We start from the raw sequence: 13,378 nt of genomic DNA, 5'->3' as shown, positions 1-13,378 counted from the left end.
CACAGGAAGATTTTGTCTTGACCCGAGATCTACAAAGTGTAGAAGAAGCAGGACCTGACTCCCCTCCAGGCACCTTTTCTTTGAACTGTTTTGTAACCAAAGGCGATGGCTGTTTACGACCCCCCTTCCTTTAGAAACAGCTGTTGCTGTTATCAGGGAAAATCCAAATAAAAGAGGAGGCGTACAATCTTTCGTCAGAGCGTGGTGGGAGACTGTACAAAGAGTACAGCCCAGACGTTTCTCCTCAATTGAGCTAAATTGAATTCTGTCTGTTTAATTCCTTGCTTCTTTGTCTGTTTAATAGATCTTCAGTGTTTGAACCTGACACTACCAACCGAGCCACACCGTCCCTTTTGTAATGTTTATTTTATGTTTATATTTTCAGTCTTACATAGATAAATGAAGGAAATGTGCTTGTAATATTAATTTCAGTGACGGAGCAGGAAGGGGATAGGTAAAGATTCCATCTAATATACCGAAAAACATTTGAAAGAGTAGAAAAAGGAGATAGGAATAAGTTTGCAATCAGAGGAAAAATGTATTAAGCAGACTGAGAAATACTATTCCATGTCTTTGTCTCCAGTAGGTTAGACCACCGTAGTGGCCTTCTCACTGGCATTTCTAAAGCAGCTATAATACATCTAAAATGCTGCTACTCGAGTCCTGACTAGAACTAGAAAATATGACCATGTTAGTCTAGTGCACAGTGTGTACAAGTCTTTTCATGGTCTTGTGCCAAAGTGTTAAAACCATATGAACCATCTTGGGCTCTGAGAACCTCAGCGAGTGGTCTCCTGCTCCTGTCCAGAGTCAGGACCAAACATAGTGAGGCTGCGCTTCAGTTTTTTGCTCCTAAAATCTGGAATTCCAGAAAATATGAAACAGGTAACAACAATGTTAAATGTTCAATTCCAGGCTGAAAACACTTAATTGTGCATATGACAACTGCATTTCATCTACACTCTTTGATTTTGATTTGAATGTTTATAGTTTTATGATTTCAATTTGAATTAGTTTTGCCTTCATGTAATTTTCTGTACAGCACTTTGAATGGCTTTCTGTACAAATTGTGCTCTATAAATAAACATGCTTTGCCTTTGCAGTAAAAATGTCACATGAAGCCACCTGTCGTTCATTAACTGGCGCTCATTCATGCAAAACGGGGCTCCCTACAGTCGCATGGATGGCTGGGTCCTACGCACAGCACGTAATGTGCGTATAGGAGAGGGGCCGGCTCTGGTTGACACATTCCTAGATAAGGAGGAGTATTGTGTGCACGTTGAGCACAGCTGTTTTGACTCGGTGGTGGAACATCTGCATCCCATCACACAGTCGTGGGATCCAGTATGAGAAGTTTGCTCCCTCAAGACGACTCTTCCTGTAACTCCAAACCATGTTCACCAAAAAGCTATGATCCCAGATAGCACGGAACAGTGTTCAATATAGTTGGCATCGATAATAATAATACTTGTTTGCAGTTGGGCGTGACAAGGTGGTTTTTATAATATGCAGTTATACTAGACAGGCACCACACTTTTCCACTCCTTTCCACTTTTTCCACCCCTTGTGTGCCAACTTCTGTGAACTATAAAGGTTCCATGTGTTCCAACATGCAGATTGCCCGGTGGGCCTAAAATGTCAATTAATGAATGACAGGGCGCTTCATATAAAACATTTGATTGCAAATGGATACCTAAACCCTTCCTGCTTTGTCACTGATAAGAGTAAAATGGCAAGTGTTAATCTGCTTTTTCACTGGCGTGCAGCTAGTGCTGCTCTTGTAAGGCAGTCGTTGATGCAATGTACAGAGACGACCTGGATGAAAACCAACGCTTCTTATCCAACATGATGGAGCTCGAGAGGTGCTGCAAAGAGGAATGGGTGAAACTGCCCAAAGATACTGTAGGTGTGCTAAGCTTGTGGCACCGGGTTCAAAAAGACTTGAGGCTATAATTGCTTCCAAAGGAGCATCAACAAAGTACTGAGCAAAGGCTGTGAATACTTATGTACATGTGATATTATTTTTGTCTATTTTGAATAAATGTGTTTGTTTTTTTTGTCGTTATGGGGTATTGTGTGTAGAATTTTGAGGACAAGACTAACATAAAATGTGGAAAAAGTGAAGTGTTGTGAATACTTGTTGGATGCACTGTAAATAATTTGGTTACAATTGTTATTCATATTATAAAACATGCATCAAATTAAATTCTTGTTTGATTAAAAAAGTATAAAAATAGCATCTTTAAATAAAATTCTGCTTAGTGCCCCAATAATGTTCCTGTAATCACCAGTTTCCACAAAGTCTTTTTTACAAGCATGGCCCGTTTTATGCATTTTTATTCATCATGGATGTTACAGAACTGCTTCCTGGCTCTACGACTTGTCTCGTGGGATTTTTCTATTCATAACCCTTATGCAATAAGCAAAAAAAGATATATCTAATTAATAGGCAAAACATTTGAGTGCGTAATCAAGACGGTTTTATGGCAGGGGTGCCCAAAGTGCAGCCCGGGGGCCATTTCTTTATTGGCTCGCGACTTATTCTACAGATAAATTTAAAAAACACAGATCAGAACATTAATCAAAACATTTTCTTAAATGGCCCAAATCCTGCCAGAAATGGGACCTGAAAACCAAAATGGCCGACGACCTGTGCTTTTACTGTATGTCTATATAGTCTTTGGGGAGTCCGTCCTGTCATGTGTACAAACGTATTGCAAGATCTAAGTTTTTGAGTGTGCTAAGGAGCTCAAAATGGTTTTAACTGGCGGAGTAAAAATAATATTAGTAAAAAATAGATTGGGTTAGATTTAGAGATGTCCGATAATATCGGGCTGCCGATATTATCGGCCGATAAATGCTTTAAAATGTAACATCGGAAATTATCGGTATCGGCTTCAAAAAGTAAAATGTATGACTTTTTTAAAACGCCGCTGTACAGAGTGGTACACGGACATAGGGAGAAGTACAGAGCGCCAATAAACCTTAAAGGCACTGCCTTTGCGTGCCGGCCCAGTCACATAATACCTACGGCTTTTCACACACACAAGTGAATGCAAATCATACTTGGTCAACAGCCATACAGGTCACACTGAGGGTGGCCATATAAACAACTTTAACACTGTTACAAATATGCGCCACACAGTGAACCCACACCAAACAAGAATGACAAACACATTTCGGGAGAACATCCGCACCGTAGCACAACATAAACACAACAGAACAAATACCCAGAACCCCTTGCAGCAGTAACTCTTCCGGGACGCTACAATATACACCCCCCGCTACCACCTATCCCCCCACCTCAACCCAGCCCCCCTCAACCTCCTCATGCTCTCTCAGGGAGAGCATGTCCCAAATCCCAAGCTGCTGTTTTGAGGCGTGTTAAAAAAAAAAAATGCATTTTGTGACTTCAATAGTAAATATGGCAGTGCCATGTTGGCATTTTTTCCATAACTTGAGTTGATTTATTTTGGAAAATCTTGTTACATTGTTTAATGCATCCAGCGGGGCATCACAACAAAATTAGGCATAATAATGTGTTAATTCCACGACTATATATATCGGTATCGGTTGATATCAGAATCTGTAATTAAGAGTTGGACAATATCGGAATATCGGATGTCGGCAAAAAAGCCATTATCGGACATCTCTAGTTAGATTGCATTGTTAGCTATAACATAAAGCTAAGATGTTCAGATAGTTTAGCATATATTGATTGATTGATTTTAGTATCTTTAACATACAAAATGTTTTAATGTGGCTCCCAAAGCATCTGTCAATGTTTCTGGATACAACATCTTTGTTCCATGGTTATCATCACACTTGTCCTATTTTCCAATGAACCTTGATAATTATAACCTGATGATTATAATAATAATTATAGTAAAAATGTACTAAATAATACAATAAATAAATACATATATAAAAAATGTATCAATAACAAAGATGTTTTTTGGTTACCCCACAATCTAAAAGCACTCACAAAATTCTGACATAAAAACTGGAGCAAAAGTAGAAAATCTATTCAAATCTAAAATATATTTGTTTCACTTTTCACGGCTGATTATACAAATGACTTTAATTATTGCAGTACTGTGGAAAATGCTTTTTCCTATGCACACATGCATGCACACAATCACGCAAAGACAGTTCAACATTATTGTCAAAAGGAATTAAACAAGTCAGGACTGGGACTGAACAGGACATGACGTTCAAGGTGCTGATGTTGCAATACAGCGTATTGCAACATGTATATTTCAAAAGTAATATACTGTCTGGTTTTTTTGTTTTATTTTTGCTAGTTTGGCCTTATTAGTGTTTAACCACAAGTACTCAGCTATGCGTGTCGTTTTGTTTATTGTAGTGATTTTAAGACTGCATAACTGGAGGACAGGGGTGCTAATCTAATTTTCATTGAGGGCCACATCACAGTTATGGCTGCCCTAAGAGGGACATTTTTAACAGGGACTAATATATAAATATAAATATATGGATGAGCTTCATGATATTATTACACAATTGCCTATGCATCTGATTATAGCAGTGATTCTCAAACTGTGGATCGTGTACCACTAGTAGTACGGAGGCTCCATCTCGCGGTACGCCGAAGAATCACTTGTTTCAAGTACAGTGTTTTATTTTCTTACATTCAAACACAGTGTTACTGTTCAAATTGTGTGTTTTGTTACAGTAGCCAAAAATATTAAATATATTTGTTAAATAAAACCTCTGCCTTGTTTTAATGAATATTTGAGCATACAACGCTACTGTATTTTATAGTTGGTCATTAGGGTGGTACTTGGAGAGCCAAGTTTTTATATTATATATATATATATTTTTATAATATAATATTTTTATATTATATATATATATATATATATATATATATATTTCTTTTTTTTCTTTCTTCCTAAGTACACTATAAAAATAGATCTGTGGATTTTGCTGGTAGCTCAGTCGGCAGAATTTTATCGTAAAATTGACGGTGGTTTTTATATCATTTACTGTAAATGGAAAAACTTACAATTTTTTTTAAGGTGAATTACTGGCGACTGAGCTGCCATTTTTTACGGTGTACAAATTGATCGATAACTTGCTTTAAAATCATAATGCAAGCAGATATGAGTATTTATTTATACTTTAACAAAAAAAGTGTGAAATGTATGATAATATATATACATTATTAGGTAATATTAAAGTTAAAATGATATGCAAATGTAACAATGCATGTATTTCTTTCTCCCAAATACTTTAATAAACGCATAATATTTCCAAACTTTGGTGGGCCACATGAAAAAATGTGGTGGGTAGTGATGCACGGACCAATACTGATATATCGATACTGCCAATACCAGATCTCTCTGCTCTAATAACGATACTCAAATCAAAATATCGATACCTTAGGTATTTGAGATGTGTAGCATTAACAGGAACACTGTGAAACAAGTAACTAAAATTGTGAATGAGGCAATGTTGAATGCTTTTAACATGTTCAGTATTTTCACGTTAACATATTCATGCAACTGAATTGTGACTTCTAATAAAAGTTATTTTTTAAATTAATGCTTTTATTAAAATACTTATTTCCTTTAATTATGGTTTAAAACACAATTTTCGTGTACTTTGTATGATTGTTGTCCTTTTTTTTCTGTTGTATTAGCTTGGCTATATTGTTATTCAGGCCACGACCTCACTATACTTAGACTTTGAAATGAGTAGATATAAAATAATAAATAATAGCTATAATAAATATAATAATAAATACATGTTTTAAATAAATAATATATAATAAACAAATAACTGTTCTTTATGCTATGTTATTATTTTTAATACACAACTTTTAAAAAATTTAGCAGACAACTACAAATGCGCGCTTCATTCACTAACGGTGTTACAAAAAATATCAATTAGAATAATACATAATGTTGGATATAGAGAACATTAAAACCCTTTATTTATTAAATCACAATTATTGAAATTCAACGATTTGGTGCATTTGCAAACAGCTAAAATGATGTACAAAGCAAACTATAACCTGCTACATACCTGCCAACTTTTGAAATCAGAAAAACCTATTAGCCAGGGTCCAGGGGCCGCAGGCCCCGGTAGGTCCAGGGGGGCGAATCCCCCCGACGCAAAATGATTATTAGCATTCAGACAGGTTAAAATGTTGCTAAAACCATCACTTTTCTATCAGTCACAGAGACTTTTCAAAACAAAAATATTACAGCAAAAATCATATGGGTTGATTGACATGTTTATTCTGTAAGCTAACTTCAATAGTTTGAAATTATTTTGACAGTTAATGCCAGTTATCCTGTCAACCTTTCACAAGACTTCAATTTGTTAATTGAAAGTATAAATAGTATAAACACTTTTTACAGTAAACAAATGGTAAAACAGTACTAAACAATTCCATTAAAAAAAAATTGGTGTCATTATTAACTTTCTGTTCAAGCTTGTATAATCTACTGCCTTGTTCAATTGTAAAAAATATTCTGTGCCTAAAATTCACATTTCTATCACAATTATCATACTGTAAACATGGTAAGCTAACTTCATTAAAATTAATAGTCCTGTCAATAGCATGGAATTAAAATTCAAATGTAGTTTTTTTGTAAGCCTTTCAAAAGAATTCAAAATATGAAAAATTAATGAAAATTAATTTAAGCCATCAGACACTTGAAAAGTGGCACATCACATCTCTAATGTAATCATTTTAACTTTTCAAATAGCACTGCAAAAATATTAAGGACATACTTCTGTATTTTGGTAGTTATGCTGTCAACATTTAACAAGATTTCTTCAACTTGGACTTGAAAGCATAAATAGTATAAACACTTTTAACAGTACTAAACAATTCCAATAGATAACATTGGTGTCATTACCTTTTTGTGGCTAAAATCCAAATTTATTCTATCAGATTGATCATACTGCAAAGACATCGCTAATTCCTCCGTGTCCGATCGAAAAATCTTGTCTGCACAAGGTGCAATTCGCGTAGTTTTCACCCTTTTTGGAACGGATAATTATTCCCGGATAGGCTTTTGAATATTCTTCACGGAATGACTGCAGTTTTCTTTTCGGTTTAAGACTCGTTTGCGATTTTTCTCCGGCTGATTCCATGATCGTTCGCTCGTTTGGAAACAATGGCAACTGGTGCCTCGTGCTTGGCAGCGGTGCTCTAAATAGCTTCGCGCATGGCATTCGGAATGGCTCGATAGGAAGTTACAGGAAGCAGTGTCGATTGTCATTGTTGTTACGCGATTTCGTGAATAAAACTTAAAAAAAAAAAAAATGTTTTAATTAATGAAAAACCGTATTTTTTATCACTGCAACCGTAACCCGGAATAGGTTGATGAAAACCGTACTAATTACGGGAAAACCGGAGTAGTTGGCAGGTATGCTGCTACCCAAGAAAGTACAACAATTCTTCTCAACAAAAGAGGAGAAATATAACCTTAGAGGAAAATCTAATTGAAAATATTTGTATGCTTGTACAACACTTAAGACCTTTAACATATCAATGTGGAATTCAATTATGGAATGGATTAACCAAAGAAAACAAACAAAGCACCAATATGATTCAGTTTAAGAGACTGTTCAAACTACAGGTGTTCACAAAGTACACGGAACAACAATTATAATTCATATCTGGAACCCTTTTTTTATTTTATTGAGACAAAGATAATTTATGTATTTATTATTTGTTTACTTACATACATTGTTTAATATCTATTTGTTCACATTTCTGTCACAGAGATCAAGGAAATAGGATAAAATTGCTATGGTATGAAAAGGGGGAGGATTAAATAAGCTTGGCTTCCTCCTACTCCTTTTTGAACGTGCTGTAATGAAACAACTGGAAATATGTGATGAATTACATTGTATTGTATGCATGTTCGAAATAAACTGAAACTGAACTGAACATTAGGTATCGGTATCACTTATACCAGCATGAACTTTACTCTGTATTGTATTGGAGAGAAAATCAGTGGTATCGCACATCACCAGTGGCGGACCTGATCCGAGTTTGACACCAGGGCTGTCACCGGTCCGTGACATGTTTGCTACCAAGCCGCACAGAGACATTAAATCATTTATAACCGACTGCATTTCCTCATACTTAACTTTCGCCAGTCCCACCAGACACACCAATAAGCTTGATCACAGATGTATTATACAACTCCTGATACGATGTCGTCATTTGCTATATTTGTTACATCTTTGTTGCATTGGACAATTCTCATTAATATACATATAAAATATAAAGGTGCCAAATCGTGGCCAAAAGCTAGGTTCCGTCTGCAGTCCGCAGCAGGTTGATGACCTAAGATTAGGGCAGATTAGGAACAAAGTGACCATAGTAGTTAAATGGAGAAGTGCTAAATTGTTGCATATAATAATTGTGCTAAAGGAAAAAAAAACACATCTACTTTGGCCTATTAAGTTAAAGTGCTGGTATTATTGCACATTGTCCTATTACATGAGTAGTTAGCAATAACGGATGTAGTTACGCATGGAAAATTGGACCTAAAAATCTAATATTACAGTATTTCTTTATGAAATATTGCACAAATTATGAATACATCACTTTTAGAATGGAAATAGTAATCCACAGAAATCTATTGGAACTAATGTCAAGTATTTTTTAGAGATGTCCGATAACATCGGACTGCCGATATTATCGGCCGATAAATGCTTTCCAATGTAATAGCGGAAATTGTCGGTATCGGTTTCGAAATTATCGGAATCGGTTTCTAAAAGTAAAATTAAATAAACCTTTAAGGCACTGCCTTTGCATGCCGGCCCAATCACATAATATCTATGGATTTTCACACACACCAGTGAATGCAATGCATTCTTGGTCAACAGCCATACAGGTCACACTGAGGGTGGCCGTATAAACAACTTTAACACTGTTACAAATATGCGCCACACTGTGAACCCACACCAAACAAGTATGACAAACACATTTCGGGAGAACACCCGCACCGTAACACAACAGAACAAATACCCGGAACCCCTTGCAGCACTAACTCTTCCGGGACGCTACAATATACACCCCCGCTACCCCTTTCCCCCACCTCAACCTCCTCATGCTCGTTCAGGGAGAGCATGTCCCAAATTCCAAGCTGCTGTTTTGAGGCATGTTAAAAAAAAAAGCACTTTGTGACTTCAATAATAAATATGGCAGTGCCATGTTGGCATTTTTTTCCATAACTTGAGTTGATTTATTTTGAAAAACCTTGTTACATTGTTTAATGCATCCAGCGGGGCATCACAACAAAATTAGGCATATATTGTAGATATCGGTATCGGTTGATATCGGAATCAGTAATTAAGAGTTGGACAATATCGGAAATCGGCAAAAAAAAACATTATCGGACATCTCTAAATGGGATGTATCACCTATAACCCATAAGATAATAAAGCAAAAAAAAAAAAAACCATTACTTGCAAAAATTAGCAAAAAACAAAAGTCTATGGAGAGCTTTTTTGCAAAGGGGAAAAGTTCAGGGGCTTCCACTAATTGAATGTTATGGTGAGCTTTTTCATGTATTAATTTTCCATGCAATTATTTGCTATATCTATCTGCCACACATGGAAGGCCGGTCAGTGAAAATAATTCCTACATTAAACCGGCTCCTGGTGCAAAAAAGGTTGGGAATGGGGACCCCTGCTGTAGAAGAAGCAGCTAATAGAATTGTTTCACCTGATTTGTATGTATGGATTGACTGGAAAACACATTTTATTATGAATGCTTAGAACTATGCAAAAAAATATTCATATTGCCTACTGCATTGTATTACAGTTATGTTTATATTTATAATCTTTATTTTAACAGTCGTTCACGCCTTGCTGTACAGGCAGCCTGCAAGCATATACACGGTGGACCACTTTCTCCTCTGTGTGTGTGTGTGTGTGTGTGTGTGTGTGTGTGTGTGTATACAGAAGTTTCCCGAGTAACTTCCACATTCCCGTAATAAGAGATTAGTCACGAAATACTGAACAGAGAGAGTGCTCACTTCACAACTAAACGATGACTCCGCGCGCACCACACGTCCCAAGTTGGCAAAGGGTTAGAGTTGTGGACTCACCTAAAACATGTCGTTTGATCGTCTTGCACTTTTCCTTTCGGCGATGGAACCCTTTTCGTGGCAGCAAGCCGCACTCCAGCAGCTGACATTGGATTTGACTGAAGTCTGTGGACCCACGCGCCTTCATTCTTACTTTCACTTTCAGTATGACTAAAAACTGCAGAGGACAGCAAGTGGTGCCAGTTGGGTGGAGTCTGCCAAAACATGTTTAGAAATTAAGTAAAATATATATATATATATATATATATATATATATATATATATATATGAGACAAAATATGGGTTAAATAACAATAATGAGAACGTTGCAGTTGTTTCCGGGCTGAATAAGCAAGTACCGTTAAGAGAATAAAATACTACACAATTGCTCGAAAAGTACTATAAACTTATTTTTAGTAAAGCTGCAATGCAATGAAAAAATCGGAACAAATAATGTGGAGTAAAGTTGCAAAAGGAAAAGATACAGCTGACAAAAAAAAAAAATTAGTAAAATTATGTTGCAAAAAATGTCAGAAAATACAAGAAAGTGAAGTTATTTCCGAAAAGAAAGTTGTCGTAATATGTACATATTACACAGTGTTCGTGATAATGGCGTTAGTACCGCCCTTACTTTTTTAGTAAGAGTAATCTAATTACTTTTAGGTCCGTTACAACGCCGTTAGCAATAGCTTGATGGAACTCGGCACGCTGCTTTCGATGCGGTTTTATTTATGTCAGCAACGAAACAGCGTCATAAGTGCAGCGAGTTCAATGCAGGAAATATGTGTTCAGTCGTGAAAGTAACAAGCAGCACCGCACTATAATGGGGAAAAAAATGGAAAAAGGCGCCATCACACCGTGACAAAGCAAACATACGCACGTGTACGCAATGAAAATAATTAACAACAAATCAATGATTGAAGTGACAAACTTGCCATCCACACTATACTCTGTTGACAAGAAAATATGACAGCCATGGAAGCACATTCAGTCTATTAACTAGAGCTAAAATTCCATCCATCCATCCATTTTCTACCGCTTATTCCCTTTGGGGTCGCGGGGGGCGCTGGAGCCTATCTCAGCTACAATCGGGCGGAAGGCGGGGTACACCCTGGACAAGTCGCCATCTCATCGCAGGGCCAACACAGATAGACAGACAACATTCACACTCACATCCACACACTAGGGCCAATTTAGTGTTGCCAATCAACCTATCTCCAGGTGCAGGTCTTTGGAGGTGGGAGGAAGCCGGAGTACCCTCCTATCCGGTGAAAATAAATAAGTGGCGTCCGAGGCAACACATGGTCGCTGAGAACGGCTTAAGCCAGTGATCCTCAACAGGCGGACCGCGGTCCATGTCCGGACCCAGCGACGTGTCCGTCCGGACCCAGCACGAATTATAGTAAAAAAAATAAAAAATAAAAAATAAAAAAAATTATTTTTTTATTTGTATTATTATAATTATAATTATTATAAAAAATATAATAATTGTATTCATCTGTGAGTTATCGCTAGCGCAAGTCAACGTTCTTCGTTGTTTTTAGTCAAATATCTCCACGTTTCGTTTACACTTCTCGTGTCTCACTCACTCCGTCCCTCTCTCTCTCTCTCTCTCTCTCTCAGAGCGAGAGAGAGAGAGAGAGAGAGAGAGAGAGAGAGAGAGAGAGAGCGAGAGAACACCACTCTGATTGGCTAATTCCGGGGTATGGGTTGTCATCTCGATCACAACGACGCGCTGATAGGCTGTTACCACCTGGGTCATACACATGTGCAGTGCACAGTGCATGGAACCTTTCGCTGCAGGCACACAGTTGTCTCGTATCGCTACTTCGCTAACTGTTCACTCGTCAGTCACTGAATGTGAATCAAATCACAATGGCATGCTCCAAGTTGGCTCAGGCTGGTAAAAGAAAGGTGGACAGGGAAAACCGACGTTTCAAGGAAGAATGGACAGAGCAATATGTTTTTATCCTACCTATTGCAAGTACCAGACCAATGTGTCTAATATGCAACAGTACTGTTGCTCTGGTGAAAAGTGAAAATCTGAAACGTCACTATCTGAAAGAGCACCGCGAATTTGAAGAGACATTTCCTCATGATTCAGAGCTAAGAAAAAAAGAAATCACGAGGCTGAAAAAGTCATATGAAACATCAAGCAAGATTTTTGTTAAATCTATGACACAACAACAAATAGCAACAGAGCAGTAACGTGCGGTGAGGTTGATGGCTGGTGAGGCACTGACTTCATCACAGTCAGATTTACAAACATATGAACCCTAAAGAGTATCTTATTCACCATTTGATTGGCAGCAGTTAACGGGTTATGTTTAAAAGCTCATACCAGCATTCTTCCCTGCTTGGCACTCAGCATCAAGGCTTGGAATTGGGGGTTAAATCACCAAAAATGATTCCCGGGCGCAGCGCCACTGCTGCCCACTGCTCCCCTCACCTCCCAGGGTGTGATCAAGGGATGGGTCAAATGCAGAGGACACATTTTTTCAAAGTTCTTATTTATTTTTGTTTCAAAGAAAATATTTCATGTATTTTATTGGATATTTATTTTATTTTTGTTAATTTTAAGAAAATGTTAAACTACTTACCTCCTGCTACTATATAAGCTTGACCGATAATAAACGGACCCAGCCTGTTTAAAAAAACCCATTTGTGGACCTTCAAGATTTGTACTTGAGGACCCCTGGCTTAAGCTAACAAACGCAGGTCCCTTGAACTTCTCGATGACGTCACACGTCGCTTGGCAACAGGCCCCGCCTTTTAAAAGCGCAGACTGCGCTCTATTTAAACCGTTTTTCGACTGCAAATGAGGCATTTAAAGTTTGTTTTTTTAAGTAACGTATTAATTACTTTCCCTAGAAAATAATTATATTTATTTAAGAGTAATTTAATTACTTTTTTCGGTAAAGTAAGGAATAACTATAATTAATTACTTTTTTAAAGTAATTTTCAGAACACGAGATCTATCTGTGTTGGCCCTGTGATGAGATGACGACTTGTCCAGGGTGTACCCCGCCTTCCGCCCGAATGCAGCTGAGATAGGCTCCAAAACCCCCCGCGACCCCGAAAGGGACAAACGGTAGAAAATGGATGATGGAGAGAGAGAGAGATCTCTCCATCATCCATTTTTATATATATATATATATATATATATATAGATATATATATATATATATATATATGCGTGTGTGTGTGTGTGTGTGTGTGTGTGTGTACATGCATGTATATGTAAAAAAAATATTTTGCAATAATGTTAAAAAATGAAAAAAGTCTCTCTCACACAC

The 13,378-nt window shown here is 37.2% G+C and overlaps 1 protein-coding gene across 1 annotated transcript in view; it reads right to left on the bottom strand.

Moving 5' to 3' along the window:
- LOC133621587 (CD276 antigen homolog) overlaps positions 1-10,209 on the bottom strand; it is a 38,266-nt gene extending 28,057 nt beyond the window's left edge. Inside the window, exon 1 of the mRNA XM_061983711.1 lies at positions 10,104-10,209. The gene's annotated coding sequence lies outside the window, so the exon portion shown is untranslated. The remainder of the gene's footprint in view (positions 1-10,103) is intronic.
- Positions 10,210-13,378: the final 3,169 nt, after the last annotated feature.

The sequence above is a fragment of the Nerophis lumbriciformis genome, linkage group LG25 (assembly GCF_033978685.3).
Source record: "Nerophis lumbriciformis linkage group LG25, RoL_Nlum_v2.1, whole genome shotgun sequence".
Taxonomy (NCBI): domain Eukaryota; kingdom Metazoa; phylum Chordata; class Actinopteri; order Syngnathiformes; family Syngnathidae; genus Nerophis; species Nerophis lumbriciformis.
The sequence above is the reverse complement of the archived record's forward strand: the minus strand, read 5'-3'. Positions and strand labels throughout refer to the sequence as shown.